Source organism: Lepidothrix coronata, unplaced genomic scaffold (assembly GCF_001604755.1).
Source record: "Lepidothrix coronata isolate B3197 unplaced genomic scaffold, Lepidothrix_coronata-1.0 Scaffold79, whole genome shotgun sequence".
In the NCBI taxonomy this organism is placed as follows: Eukaryota; Metazoa; Chordata; class Aves; order Passeriformes; family Pipridae; genus Lepidothrix; species Lepidothrix coronata.
In genome coordinates this window covers 3,735,898-3,751,864 of record NW_016690259.1, presented here as the reverse complement: position 1 = coordinate 3,751,864, position 15,967 = coordinate 3,735,898, and the positions used below count along the sequence as shown (strand labels likewise).

Sequence of the window (15,967 nt, the reverse complement as noted above, 5' to 3'; positions counted from 1 at the left end):
ACTGAAGCATGGAAGCAGAGTTTTAGGACAAAATCTATTACAGATCATTAACATCTATAAAAACTCCTCTTATTTCATTAAGACACTAAGCTGTAGAAAGAGGAGGTGGGCCCTTGCCATGGAATGTATAAATGTACAGAGCCTAAAATGAGCTCTTGTTGGAAACACAGATACCAAGATACCCAGTTCACCATAAAATAAAAGTAGATAGTTATCAACTTAAGGAACTTGTATTACAAGAAAATTATATTTAAATTACATAACTAACAACATCTCAGGTTACTGTAGCCTCTTACAATGTAAATTAGTTCTACTCATCATCTTTATTTTTGTTATGACTTACACAAAGTCACTGACACTATTAAGTTATGGTAGACTCACTTTCATGCTGAGTCCTTAATACTTTAGTTAGGTATTTAGTTATGAAACAGTTATGCCAAACATTTCTTATTTTTTCTAAAGCAACTGTTTCAAGAATTTATTTATTTATTTATTTAAAATAGAAATTAGTCTTTCAGAATATCATTCTGAAAAAGTTCATTTTCACATAGCCTGAATTCAGGGACACACATGTGGGGGCAGTATTCTTTGCAACTAAAAGTACTTTTCCTATCGTCTTGTCTCCACACAGCAGGGAGCTACTGCAGAAACCCCAGAGGAACCTCGAGAGGCTCCAGCCCCAATGCACAAGTGGACAGTGGGGTTCCCACAGTGGATTTCACATCCATGAGGGAAAAAGAAGCCTTATTTAAAAAAAAAATAAAAATCAACTTTTCATATCATCAGGTGGAACTTTTCCTCACCATGGTTTGTCTCACAGGCTCCAAACAATGGGCCGTATTTGAAAGCTTTGCCATTACGGCTTTTGTTTAAGTTTGAGGACCAAGACTGCCAAGGATGGGGAGCAGCCAGAAGTAAGATCATCCCCGAGAAAACCAAACCAAACCAAACCAAACCAAACGCCTTTGGGGCCAAGAATAGACTGCCGTCACCAGGGCTGAAGTTCACCCCGGAGAGAATCAATTCGCAAGTGACTTTCGAGCGAGGGCGGGAAGGGGCCGGGGCCGGTCCGGGCGCTGCGGGAGCGGGCGGGGCCGGGCGTGTGTCAGCATCTGCCCCGCCGCCTCGGGGGCGGGAGGGAGGGAGAGTGGGAAAGAAGGAGGGCGCGGCGGTCGGGGGCGGTGGGCGGTGCGTGCCCGCCTCCCCTCGCTGCTGGCGGCCCCGAGGGGCAGCGACCGGCGGGGCGACGTGGAGCGGAGCGGGCAGCGGGAGGGCCGGGCCGGCGGGGCCGGGCGGCCGCGGTGGGTACCGGGGCGCTCGGAGGGGCGGCTGCTGGCGGCGGGCCGGCCGTGCACAGCGGGAAGGAGGGATGGAAGCGGGGAGGGAGGGAGCGCCCGGGCCGCGGGGAGGGGAGCGCCGCCGCTCCCGCCCCCTCCGCGACGGGGCTGGCGGCCGGCGGGGCAGGAGATGCTGCTCCGCGCTGCCTCCCTGCCTGCCCGCGCTCCCTGGCAGGCGCCGAGCACAGCCTTGCTACGGGGGAGGGCGAAGCTTCGGGCTCTCTCGGGCTCCTGGGCTCCCCACCGCCGCCCTCCGTGCGCGATCGGCGGCTCTAGAGTGGCGGTAGGTCCGCGGCTCCCGCAGAGCCCGGCGCGGCCGCCCTGAGGTCGGGGGGGAGCCTGGCGGCGGCCTCCAGCGAGGAGGTCTGTCCCGGAGGGCAGGATGGATGGATGGATGGATGGATGGCCGCTGGTGGGTGTGTGACCGCCTGGCCCCGCTTCTCGCAGGACGGCGCGGGTGCCGGCGGAGAGGTGCGGGAGAGAGAGAGAGAAAGGCCGCAGGGGCGGCGGGTGGTGTTGGTGCTCCCGCTGGATCGCCCGCCCGGGTCCCCGAGGGTCCGCCTGGGCTCTCGGCAGCAGCGGGACACATTTCTGCCGGCGGAGAAGGGCTCGGCTTTGCTTGCACCAGCCAAACAAAGCAGCCCCCCCACCCCTCGGACATCTTAACAGAGGGAAAAACTTTTTTCCTTATTAACGTTTTTGGAGGAGCAGAAACGAAGTATAAATCTGTTGGCCGGTGATGAGAAATAGCGTAGGTTTCATTGGCTTTTTATCTCCCAGCAATCGACACCTCCGCAGACCGCAGGATAATCTCTCTCATATTCTAGATTGTGTCATTCTCTTTAAATTGCATGTTTAAAACAACAAAGGCAGTGACTTCATAGGGAACCGCCAGGAGCTGTTCTGTACCCCTCCTGTTTACTGGGGAAACATTTGGGAACCGGTTTGGTTTTGTAGGTAGGATCAGAAGTAAATGTAGGACATGGAAACTGTAAGGTTGGTTCTGGTAATCTGTGTCTAGCCATCTTATTAAGGTGTGAGTTTTGGAGAAGGGAATATGAAAGCCTTTGCATGTGGAACTAGCCGGGGCAGTAACCGAGATCAGTTCATGAAGCCTTTTCAGGGAAGAGAATGTTTTTTATGAAACTGTACAGTGAAATTGGGTCAGAATACACAGACATTTTCCTGGGGGCTTAACCTCATGTGAGAAGGCAATCATCGTATATGTATGTTCCGAGGTGTCATGACTCTCGGGTCATTTGTTTGGGCTCAGGTTAGTGAAATGATGACCTTTAATACCCAAAGTAATGTTTCCAGAGCAGGACTGCTTCCTGTGTTCAAATTAAGCATCAGGCCTCTGACTGAACTCTGCCTGTGCAAGTCTGTGTTTGGAAGACCAGAAATCTGTTCTAAAGATATTTCTTCAAGAGTTAAAATCAACCAGGATAGAGAAACAAATAGGAAAACAACTTAAATAATTTGGTTCTTGTGCAAGAAATCCTGATGAGGAAAGAGTAAATCTAGTTATAGGATCTTTTGGTGGTGCAGTTACAACAGAATTTGCTACCACTCCTAGTGCTATCAAACGTACCTATCTATTCAGCTTTCACATTGAGCATATGTGTTTCACTTGGAGTGTCTTTTTGCCAACAAACATGTCTTTCCATGAGTTTTAAAATGTAAGCAACAATTTAAGGAAAGAAGTGAATGACAGCAAGAGAGAGAAAAATATGCACTCTAACTTTTAAAGATATTTTATTACTCCTTTTTAACCTAACAGTCCTGTCTGGTGACTGGAAAAACACATGACTTATATTTCTTTCATACTGGGACTTTTCTTTTGCCTGTGCATGATAAAAAAATTGAACCTTCTTTACATGAGGGTTTTTGTAGTGATTTGTTTCTCTTCAGAGTGTGGTTGGTTGTTGGTTTTTCAAGCTAAAGGTGCGATAAAACTAACTACTCCTGAACATACCAGATGTAAAAGGAGACAGGCTGTATCACAGGGTGTTGTTATAACAGCTTAATTAAAAAAAAAAATCTCCATTCTGAGACTGTTGTCGAGTGGAATTGAAGGCTGTGGGAACCACAGGCTCAGGGACACCTGAGTGGATGGAAGAGCAGGTATGGAACAAGGAAGTATCTGTGAGAAGGATGAGCTGAATGTTAAGGGATAAGTGAGTGCTCAGCATGTATTTTCACCAGGATAAGAGAGCCTCTGGAGAGGATGCAATCCAGTAGTCTATTCATGGCTTCACAGGCCCTTGAAAGTAAAAACAGGCTGTGTGGATAAGTGGTAAATAACCCCTGCAACTGGTCATCACGAGCCTGTGATAACTTGTGTGTAACATTGTAACTTGTGCATAGCATTGTCATTTTCGATGCCTTGAAGGGAAGTAGTGAAGAAGCCTAGGAAAGGGAGGAGATTGCATTCCTGCGAGTGGGAAGTTACCAAGGCACAAATGTTGCATTTGCTTGTTCCAGTGGGAAGAAAGTTGTTGTGTTCCTTCGGGTTTTTTTCTTTCCTTTATGGTGGGATCTTTTTCAGCTGTATGGGTCTTATAGAGTGAGTATCACAGAGAAGGGCTGCATTTTTCTAAAATGCTGTCTTTTATCTGTTTACTTTTTAAAGAGCACAGCAGAGCAAATATTTTTATTTTTACATGTGGAGCAGAAATTATTTGGCACAAAGCTATTTTTCTCCCAACCAAATGGAGGTATGAACAATAATAATTAGTGGTTGTATAGTACAATAAATCTTCAAAGTGCCTTCAAATCTTAATCAGCAAACCTTAATGGCATGCTATTCCTGCAAGAGAGGTAAGTAATTAGACAGATAAAATGAGACTGGGCAGACTCTTAAATGGCGTTTATTGTTGAAGTGCCAGTCAGTTTGACAAAGCTCTTCTTTATCACTGAAGTCTCTGAATACTGCTGTATGTTAAATGGCTTCAAATATTTATATGTTAAAATACATGACAGTATGGCCCAGAAGGCCTTGTTAATATAGGCATTCTCTTGTTCAAAGTTCTTCACAGTTAAGGAGACCTTACACTCAAGAGTCTCTCTAGTGGTTGTTCCAAGACTTATTAACTTGAACAAGAGTAAGGTCAACTCTTTAAGGGGGGTGATTTTCTTTTGAAGAGCTTTCCAGCTTACTTGTGTGACGAACCTAGAACCTGTAGTCTACTGATGGTAAAACTCAAAGTGAGTTCACCAGGAGTCTGTTAAACCTAAGAACATGTAGGTATTGATCTGGCTGCTGCATTTTGGACCCTTGAGAGGGAGTGTTGGTTATCAGCCCAACAGTCTGTCAATCACCCTTTTTTTGTCTCTGCTTACAGAAAAATTGACTGGAGTTTTGCTGTTTTAAAATGAGCTAGTTAGTGGGACGAAGAGATTGAAAAGCAAGTCTTGGGGTACTGTGTCATGGTGCAGAAAATATTTGTAAGCAGTTGCCCTGGGCTGTTGCTTACCATGGGACAAGCGTGGATGGAAGGCTATGAATACCAGAGGAAGTTAATGTTGTATGTCGCCAGTTAACTATTAATGAAATCTGTGCATCTGTAAAGAAGGGTGGAACTTCAGAAAGAAGTGTTTCCCAGCCCCACCTCCTCCTGAAGTACAGAGAATGAAGCTGGCATTTACAGATGGGAAGGGCAGAAGGCGACTCTTTGGTGCCGTTTTCATTTTGTCCTGGCTTCTCTTTCTCCTGGGCCAGTTAAATACCTGTTGAGGAACTAGGCCTATTCTTTGTGCATCATTATCTATTAAAATGCTTTCATAAAAGGCAATTAATTGAGTAGGCCGCCTTGGGACAATGATATGCCTTGTGAATTTGAAATCCAATTGCCAGGATAGAGATCTACTCCAGTTATGACTCTGTGTAGGAAGAGCAACAGAGGTGAGAAGGCTTTGTTCTCAGGGTTTCATCTGTTGTTCTTTATCTTTTATGTGTAAATTTAATGAGCCACAGAAATGTCTGCATGTAATATGTCAAGAATTAAAGGAGACCCAGTATTAAAACTGATTTTTGATTGCTGGTATTTATTGGGAATAATGTAGTTTTGCAGGACATTGAGTGTTATTAAGGATTTGTAGATGGTAGGGTAATGTCAGATTTAGGACTAGGTGTTGTGTCAGCTCATGGTTCCTGCTTTAGTCAGACATTAAATTAGGCAATATGGGGTCCTTGGAAAAGAAAGGGAAGGTTTATCTCCTGTTTTGTAGCTAAAAGTTAAGCAGGGGGGGAAGAATTGACTGACCTGAGAATGATGAAAATTTAAGTGCACAAATTTGGAACTGAACACAAACTTCTTCATGAATTAATCTGACACTGTCTAAAACCCCCACTTTTTTTAGTAGACTTTGAGACTTTTGTCTGTGCTTCAACTTTGTCAGAGGTAGGATATGGTTTGCTGGAGATTCATAGTTTCTTTATCCTTCTCTGGATAAAGATTTTTTGTTTTTTTTCTTGAAAATTGTCTTACTGAAGAGTACTTGTATCTGTGGGAGAAATATGGGAGAGAACATCCCGTAGAGCTTGCTGAAATTTTTGAAAGTGAATCCGAAAATGGTTTCCATGTGGTATTGGCATCTTCTCTGACTGTTTGTATGTTGTGTAGGTACTTGGTTTCAGGCACATGTGGAGAGATACCTCAGAAGTGGTGTAAATGAAGTCTGTTTTATTTAGAAAAAAAAAATCTTGGGCTGAAAGGCTACTTGGGTGACTTCTCTTAAACAACACTGTTGCAACTTGTATTTGTGCTGTAAGCTTAAAATTGATGCTAAATTTATTAGGAAACACTCCTATTTAACTCTGTTTCTCAAGTAAAAGAACTTAAGCAGAGTCTCTCTCCTGGAAATCTGCTTTAGTTCCTTGCTACATAATTTGTCGAGGGTAGAATGCTGTTAGATCATATAAATACCTCATTTTTTTAAGGTAGAATGTGCTTTTCATCATAATGAATGCTAAACTCTAACTGGATAAAGCAGTGGAAATACCAGGTTCTCCTGTGTTTCATATCCAGTTTCACAACAGCAATAAAAGCTGTTTTGGCTATATCTGTATATGTATGTAGGTGCAGCTGATGTTCTCCAGCAGCCAGATGACAGTAGTCTTCCTTGCACATTCCAGGATGTCCTTGTGTATTGGAATCTTAGCACCATGGTGTGTGCTGTATAAAACTGACTGTACTAGTTCATTGTAATAGCGTAGTTATGGCAGTGTCTTGGAAATTGTTGCATTTTTTGTCAACTTAAAATGCTATTTTAGAATAGATGTTGAAAGTCATAAAAGTTTGTTAGTGGAAATAATTTTTATAGTAAAGTTACGTGCTTGGAGATGTAAGCTTCTCTGAGTCTGGTGTCTATTCTATAGTCTATCTTTATTTTTATTCATGTAATAGCCAGTGTTGTGCTTGTGCAGTGGGCAGGCCCTCAAAACCTGTCAGAGAAAAAACCCGAGGAACTGAGTGCAAAGGTTTTCTAAGTTATTACTGAGTATGGACAGAACATGGCTTATCTCATCATCTCAGGGCTTGTAGACACTCTCATTTGCAGCTCCCTGTTTGAGCAGGGGAATTGGTTCCCAGTGATTAACTTTATGTTTCAGATGAGGATTTTTTCCTCTTTAGTATTAATTTCTTTAGCATCTCAACAGTGTGCATATATTGTACTGTGTTTTCACATTCTAGATGTGAATGGCTACGCAGGGATCATAAAAAACCACCCCACTAAACCTGTGACGCAGGTGCTTCCAGGGATTTCTTAAGGTCACCAGAGAAAAGTAATGGGACTTGACTCATAAAACTATGTCTGTTGCAAAGCAGTTTTTCAGAGACCCCGTAGAACATTTCTGTTGAAATAAATATTAACTACAAAACTCAAACTTGCAAGCAACCTTATTTGGTGTTAAATGTGTTCCATCTTCCTTGATGGGACTGTTGACTTTTTCTGCTAACCTCTTCTATATATTGTAATTTTAAAAGATTACATGGACTAAAAAGAGAGCTAAATTGGAGTTTGAAACTTCAATTGTCAGAAACAGTTGTGCTTCCTAGCAAAGTCATGCCTGGTTTAAATGATGAAAGATTTGGACTTGCATATTGCCTTGAGCAACAGAGGGGCAAAAAAGTGGAGCATTTTGATTTTTAACGATACATAAATAGTCAAACTTTATATAACTTTTTTACCTAGTTTGCTCGTTAGAGCATCGATACTGTAAAGCATCTTGCTCATTTTTCTTCTCTCAACATAATTCATTGAGTGCAACAATATATTTTGGCCACTTCTCTCTTCACATAATTTAGTGTTTCAACAAAAAGAAAACTTAGAGAAGGGAAATGGAGTGGTAGTTTTGCCTTTTAGTATCCTTACTGTAAAATCAGTAAGTGGAAAATCCCCTCCTAGTGCTTAGGATTATGGTCAGTGAAATAATAGCTCTCTTTTCCCAAGTCAAGGCAAAGCTGTATTTGCCTTCAGTGAATTAATGTGGGAGTTTGAATCCCAGGCAAGCAAATGGTTGATATGGCTGTACAAGTGCCACTTTAATTCTTTGCTTTTTAATGTCAGTGAGTAACAGCACACGTGTTACTTTGAGAGACATCTCTGCAGTATACGTCGCTGACTGGACAATTGTGTGGTTAGGTTTATGGGGAGTTATCCCTCCAGCAGCCTAATTAAAGACTAGGTGTAACTTCCTTAAATGGGGTGTTTCAACAGGTGATAAATACTGCTTTCTCCTTCAGAGGTTTCTCTTATGGTATTTCTTTCAAGTGCCTTAGTGTGTTTTAACTATTTTTCAATGATTGAGGTGCATTTTTTTGTTTGTTCTTCTGAAGCTGGCTTGCTTTCATCTTCTGTAAGTCTCAAAATTGGACTTTTTCACATTACTTTGATATTTAGGAAATAAGAGAGTACTGCCTATATGCATGCATTAATCAGAAATTCTTTTGTCCATATGCTCCTTCTACACTTTTCGGTAAAGGATTTGTCTTGGATAGGTTTCTAGGAGGATAGAGATTCTGTCCAACCTTCATAGACTCTGTCTTTTAGAGCTTTTGTGTATCTTCAGTCATCTTTTCTCTGTTCTTAGACCAGTGGCCTTGACTTTGAAGGAATTTCCTCTTAACCATTTGAGAGAGAGAGCTTCAGAAACACTTGAAGAAAAATTCAGCTTATTAATCAGTGCTAGAAAATGGTACAAAAAGTGGCAGCAAAAAAACCCCAGCATATCTAATGAATCCACTGAAATATTAAAAAAAAAAAAGTTGCAGTCTAGGGAAAATGAAGATTTTGATGATATTTTTCCATAAAAATAACTTTGATGTTTTTGCATGCTGGTGTTTGGCATCTGAGTTGATACACCCTGAAGAACGATGAGGATCTCCCTGCTAACTTCACTGGAAATCTGAGTGGGATGCAAGTAGAATACAAATGCTATTGCCATCCTTATTGATATGTAACATTAAAATAGACAATGCAGCATATGTCTGTAAATGAAAAAACTGTTCTGTAGAGGAATAGCAGTTGTGAGCTGTGAAATGGCTTGTATCTGAAAAAAGAAAGAAATTATTTTACAAGGTAGCTAGAATACCTACACAGCACCTGGAAAACTTGGACCTATAAGGTCTAGCTTGTGAAAATGGTGTTAGAAAATCAATATTTTTTGGCAGAGCGAACAGTTTGGGCAAAAAGGGAGGTGGAGAAGGGAAGGGAGGGAGAAGAAAAAGGTTGGGCTTATTCAAGGTGTGCTGGGACACTTTCAGTTCCCTCTAGTTCAGGTTTATGGGCTTTACCAGAATGTCCTTATCTTATGAACTGGTGGTGGAGGCTTCTGTGAGCAGAGGTTTCTTCCTCATAAAGGTAGGGATGAATTTTCAGACCTTCAAAGCTGCAGGTACTTTTGGTGTTCCCAGCTTAGTGGTCATGTTTAAGGCCTTGGAGGGTTAATAATTATCTGATGTGTATTGTGGTATTTTATTTGTTTGTTTTCTTGGGGTTTTGTAGGGTTTTTAGAACTGTTTGCCTTCTTACCCCTTTTTATGTATAAGGTTCAACTCTGAAAATCAGAAATTTGCCTGGGAATTCTGCTATAATGATCCATTTAATAAGAACTGCAAGAAATATACACAATAAATTTTTGAGGAAATGCCAAAACTTTAGGCTTAGATTTCCTGAAAGAAGTTTCTTCTGATACTATTTATCTGACAAATATACATGCTTAGTAAAACAAGCTAATATTCAAGAACCTTAAATTTTGTACAGCTTAATTTTTCATTGTGCCCTGTCATTGAATCCCTTGAATGACCTTAATAAAGAATTTGAAGATTATCTGATTATAAAGATTTGCTAGCTGGCAGTGCTGAAAATTTGTTTCATCAGCTATATAGACTCATTTATTGAGTGGCTTTGCAGTGAGGTTATCACATGTATGGAACAGCCAAATCAGCCTGGAGCTTTAAGCACGTGGGCTAACACGTAAAACTGAATTACTGAAATAGCTGTGTAGAGCTCCTCTATGTCAAATTAAAATGTGTGTGCTCACCATGATGGGCACAAGACTTGGGTGTTTGAGAAGTGTGATGCATTCTATAAATTAGTGTTTTGGTTTTTTTATTATTCTTGTTTGTTTTCAGAGGATTTTTGATACCATTGTATCACATTAGCACTAGTGTTTGTTTTAATCTATTGTCAAACAGTTTCAGTAAGAACAGTTTTTCCCAGAATTCTGTCTTCTGTGTGTTTGAGAATACGCTATGTAAAGAAAGAAAACCTTAAGCCTACTTTTTGTTGTTTTGTCACAAAATACTAAGGAAAATCCTAACAATGTTTTAATAGTATTTTATTTGCATGGAGTGTCTTCAGCGGAGAAAATATTTAGTATGCTGGAAGATTGTTTGGATTTGTTGGAAGAAAACATTTTCTGTTATTTTTGGTAGCTGCAGACATTTGCTGGTGGTTGATAATAGTCAGGTGACTTTGAGGCATGACTGCATCCTTCAAGACCTTCAGCATGTTCTTCTCTAGTGAAATTTGAGAAATAAGTTACTGTTTTCACAGCAAACAAAAGTGAACTGCTTAATTGCATCTACGTTACTGGAGCAAAATGTCATGTGGAGTGAAAGTGAAAATGTGTTCAGAAAGGGATTAGACAAGTGAACAGAGATCATTAGTGACTATTAGATTTGACTGTGCAGCTCTACCCTTCAGCTCAGGAACTCAGTAAACTGCTGATTGCCAGGAAAGGGGATTGGAGAGGAAGCCTGATACAGTACAGTACTTCTTGTATTGAACATTGCTTAGGTTTCTAAATACCAAAAGAAATGAGAAGCTCTTCCAAATTGAGAACTTCTTTAACCCTTTTTTTAACCAAAAAAAAAAAAAAGAAGAAGCCTAATAAGAAATCTTTTGTGTTCTACATTTGAAGCTTGTGTGTGTCCATGTGGGCTGACTTGCTGTTCAGAGAAAAACCTTAAGAGTCTAAGGAATCCAAGCTCTGGGAACTACTGTACTGTCCATGAAAGTCTGTATTACAGCAGTGTGTTGGTTGCACTTTGGTCAGTGCTCTGGATTAGAGGCATCTGCAGTGGTCATGGCTGTACCTAAAAGAAGGGAGAAGTTTCTACCTAGCTGAAGAAATGTAAATGTTTAGCTATCTGGTTCAAGCTGAAGTGCCTTGCTTGTTTTTTCATCCTTCTGTCATGGAATCTTTATTCCCCTCTCTTCAGGCTGCTTATGGAGGGATTAAATGGTGGATGGTCAAGTAATGAAGGGAATTAATTTTTATACATACAACTCTAGAGCAAAAATGGTTGCTCAGGGAGAGGGGAGAAAAAGACAGGAACATCTTGGTGATATCGCAAAGTTTCAGTTGTAGTATTAGTTGTTGTTGAGGAGGAAAGTGAAAATATACTACTTGATAAAATAGTAAAATAGATTATATGAGTAATTGTCATTCTAAATGCTATCACATGAAAGAGCACAACAAAAATCAACTTGTGGAGACATAAGTAGTTGGATTACTTCTGCAGATGAGAAACATGTTGCTTAAGAAATGGAAGACATTCTGCAATGACAAGAGGCATTCTTTTTGTTCTTGCTTGCCTCAACATCAGATTGTACTCTGTTGATACCAGCATGTGTGCTGGTGTGATGTGTGTGCTTTTTGGCCTTGCATACTAAAATAGGCCTTTTTCAATGCCAAGCCATTAGTTTTGTGGTATTGTCAGATACTGGCATAATTTTTGTCTTTAACTACACAGTATTAGAGAGCAGAATAGAATCAACAAATTGAATTTAACGTGATATGTGAAATTTCCCTGGTGCTTGCACAGTGCAGAATAGAGTTTGCAACGTTATAGAAAATATTTTCATGCTTGACATAAACTGAACTCTTTGATATACACATTAATTGTCACTGAGTCTGTCCCACCCGTTGCCTTTGCTTTGAGAATATTAAAGAACTGAAGACCACAGAATTTAACTTTTCACTGTAATATGAACTGCTGGTTGGGAAGTCTGCTGCTGCTGGAAAATCTGTTTGTTCTGCTTCCCTCTTCAGTGGTTTTAGAAAAATGGAAGAGAAACTACTGCCTGTCTAGACTTTAATAATTTATATATATATATAAATATATATATATATTTACTTTTTATGTACACAACATTCATTTCAAGGCTTATGATGTATTTTCAATGACAGGCTATAAATGCCAGTTAAAAAACCCTACTGACAAACAACACAACACAGTGGTTGTGCTAGGAAGGAATACACATCTAATAAGAGGAATTGCTTTTTATAATAATTTTGTATCCCCAAGGTATAATGTCTTTAAACTGTTTTCAAAGAATTTATGGAACTCAGATTTTTCTCTGTGACAAAAGCTCTAATTAGTGGCCAAGAGGCTCTTGGATATATAGATCAACTGTAAATTGTGTATGACTTCTGGGTGGGGAAAGTTTGGGTTTCCTTTTCCTTCCTTTTTCCCACCCCTGCCTCTATCAATTGGAGAAACTGGGTTTTTTTATTGCCTGTTTGTAGACTGATGGTGTAAAATAAGGGCGAAGTCTTACACCTGCTTTTACAGAAGTAATTATTGTAGAGAGTCCTGCACCCTAACCGCTAGACCACCAGAGGCTGCGACCCGGGTTCGATTCCCAGCCCCCTGGGCAGATGGAGCTCGTTAGCCCTGTGAGGCAATCCATCTAAGAGAAGGTCACTCTAAACAAACCTACGTCCTGAGACCCTCACTGCCACTGTCCAAGCTTGCTCGGCCCCGGCAGATGAACCTCAGGATTAAAGGGTGGGCTCAGTTCAGCGCACGCTGTGTCTCACCTAAAAAATCCACTGCGCAGGCTCGAAGGGTTAATGACCTTTCCCAAATCTTCGCTCGTGAAGACTGACCATTATTATTATTATATTATTGTAGATGATCACTAAAAAAAAAACCTGCCAGCTAACTTAGCCTTCAGTTAATTTTTTTACTAAAGCTCAGAATTTTAATCTATACCTTTTAAAATGCAGCCCGTGGTCCTATGCATTTATTTCCCCCTAAATGACTGATACAATATTCAGCCTCTAGATATGAGGATGAAAAAGAGTCAGTAGTGTAAAACCAAATTATCAAAGCACTCAAAACAATTATTTGAGGAAAAGGTGCTTTTATTCTGTAATTGATTAGTAATGATCCACAGGATGCCTAAGTTTTGCCATCTTAGCCTCCATAATGATTCTTTAATTTATTACTATTGTGTGAAAGTTACTAATGGTCCTAACTGCTACTTTGTCTCTCAGTTGGGTATTTCTTCCTTGGCTGAAACAGTATATATATATGCTTTATTTCAAGCACACTTTCTTTTTTCTCAACTGTCTGATGAGGTCCTGGTTCTAGCTTCTGTGCTTCTGCACAGTGAGGAATCTGGATAGCTCTTCCCACTGTGGACTAAAAATACATTACATTCTCCTGTCTCTGAGATTTAAATCTCAAGATTGCAGAATTTTGTTCCTTCCCTCCTTTTCTTTTTGTTTCTCCTTGCCTCCTTTCTTTAATACCAGACTGGGTATTTCTGTAAGTGGTGAACACTTGATACTTCTCACTGATTGTTAGTGCTGTTTTTTCTCAGGTAAATGTGTATGCAGGATGAGATAAACCAGTACAACTGGTCCAGTTTGATAAACTATCATTCAAATTCAGTATTTTGTAAGCAAAGTTTACAGGGAGTGCATGGTAGTGAAACAACACGTATCAAATCTGAAAATGTTTTTACACTTGATAGAACATTAGAAAGTTTTGAAATCTGTTTCAGACTACTGCCCAAGTGTTGTTTGAAGCATTACATTTATGAATTTTCCATGTGCTGTGTCAATGAGTAATCTCTTTCACATCTTTTCCAAAGAATTTATTTAGGAATGGAAGATCGGAATAAGAGTTGAAGAGGTTCATCCCATCTCTTTTCTGACACAGATTTGTGAAATTTTTTTCATAAAAGCAGAACTGTCTCTTAGAAGTTTGTCATTTATATACTGAAAATGAAAATATTTTTTTTTAAACCATAGCCTTTTTTTTTAAGTTTTCAGGACTAAAATTGAAGTACGATATTCAGGACCAGAAGAAAATTTGGATTGTTGTAAAAGTTCTAGACAGGCATGGAAAGGATGGAAGTTGGTGTATTGTTTGCAGACTGTATAGTATAGGATGAGCTCTCAGGTTTTGAAGGGAGGAAATTTTTTTTTTTGAGGTGTTTGTTTGTTGTTTCAGTTTGTTTTAGGTGGTTGTAGTTAGTGTTTTCTTGGGTCTCCATGTAATAACTGTTGCAAAGTCAAGCTGCTGTACATGAAATTATCAAAGTGATTAAGAAGGCAGCAAAATATGATACATTCCTTAACTGGTCTAACTCTCTGTGGTCCACCTGCATCAATAAAAGATTCAAGTGCTGTTATATTGTCCTTCTATTTTTCTTTCACTTAATCCCTCACTAGGGCAGTGGGTTCAGAGATTGGTTCTGTTGCAGTACAGCAAGTATAATTTGTACATAGGCATTATCTGTGTATGTCCTCAGTCTGTCTAGCTTTCCATTACTATTCATAGGAATGTTTTTAAGAGGGATGATGCTGTGACTCGCTTTTCTTTCATAGTTTCTAGGCCTGTAGAGGAAAAGTTTCTGCTAGTTTGCCTTTGTTGTGCAGCCCAAGGGTGTAATATGGCTCTTTGTCCTGTCGTCTACTAATATGAGTGTTTATCATCCAGACAAAGCAAAACTTCCCTGAACTCTTATTTTTTTGGTGATAGCAGGCTTGGTGTTATGTCATGGGAGGAGGTGCTGCTAGCTTGTTTTTCCTGTTTTGTTGGCAATGCCATCTTCCTTAGCTTGTTCTGTCCTGTAATCTCTCCAAGTACCAAAATATTATGGTGTGCTATAATAGTGATAATGATCAGATGGAGTTCTTTCTCCATTCTGGTGTGTGAAGTTAAATCAAGTCTGTTATATCATGGCTATCTGTCTGTCTTTACTATAGATCAGGAAGTCTGTTTTGTGTGGAAGGTCTACTGAGGAGTTGTATAAATCACTCTTGCTGATTTTTCATGTTGCTATCAGTTGATACTGAAGCTTATGTTTGTTGTGATGAGGGTCTTTCTTACACTCCAAATCCCATCCTTGGCTCAGAAACCATAAGTTTGGTAAGCATTCAAGGCTGAGCAGCAGTAACAGGTAGATTAGTCTTTTGTGGAAGAGAAATGGGATGTTTTCCCATCTAACAGGAAAAGGACTAATAATCACATCACCTTTGAGGGCAGCTAAGACATGGAAAATATCATGGCTGTAGGACTGAATAAATTATGTGTAACCACTGAATTTAAGATGAATCATAAATTGGGTGTGTGTTAGAAATTTGTTCAAGGGGCAGTGTAGTCAATTTAACAATTGTTCAGTTGTAAACATGTACTGAATCATGCAGTATATAATTATGTATTTTTCTGAAGTGTGGTGAGCAGAGTGACAGGCTGAGGGACTCAGGTTAACTGGTCAGGTTCTGATTAACTTGTATGATTTTGCTACAAAGCCATATGTGCTGTGTCAACTCATGTTTTGGAGCAAGATCGTGATTTCCTAACCATAGGCATTCCAAGTCTTCAAGTGGCTTTGTCTACTAATTAATCTGGAGTTAAACCCTCCTAATTGCAGGATTTAAACAAGATGGTATAAGCTGCTTGGGAAGGTTTTGGCCTCCATAAAGAGCTCATTTAAAAAAACAAGCATCCAGGACCAAAAATCTTCATGTCTTGTGTGAAATCTTTGAACTGATAGCTATCTCTATACATGCTGCTAAATTAGTTGGTGATAGTTGTCACACAGGCTGTACTGTTCTCAGTACTGGGTCTACACCACATCTAAAGAGTTTAGTGGGCAAACAATAGGTAGATTTTGATGTGTGTTATCAGTTGAAGGAAAAGGATCAGCTATGGATAGTTGGATAAAGAAAATCTGCTTTTAAAAAAAAAAGGCAGTATTTTTTCAATAGCTGCAAGATGGTGGCAAGTAATGTGCTTAGAGTCCTTGATAATGATAGATTTAACAGAGAAGCTAAAGAACTTGAGAAATACTGCAGTATGAAAATACCAGCAGCAGAT

The 15,967-nt window shown here is 40.1% G+C and overlaps 1 protein-coding gene across 3 annotated transcripts in view; it reads left to right on the top strand.

Moving 5' to 3' along the window:
* Nucleotides 1-1,507: 1,507 nt before the first annotated feature.
* PTPN13 (protein tyrosine phosphatase, non-receptor type 13) overlaps nucleotides 1,508-15,967 on the top strand; it is a 117,905-nt gene continuing 103,445 nt past the window's right edge. For all 3 annotated transcript variants that reach the window (XM_017820178.1, XM_017820177.1, XM_017820176.1), the window contains exon 1: nucleotides 1,508-1,620. The gene's annotated coding sequence lies outside the window, so the exon portion shown is untranslated. The remainder of the gene's footprint in view (nucleotides 1,621-15,967) is intronic.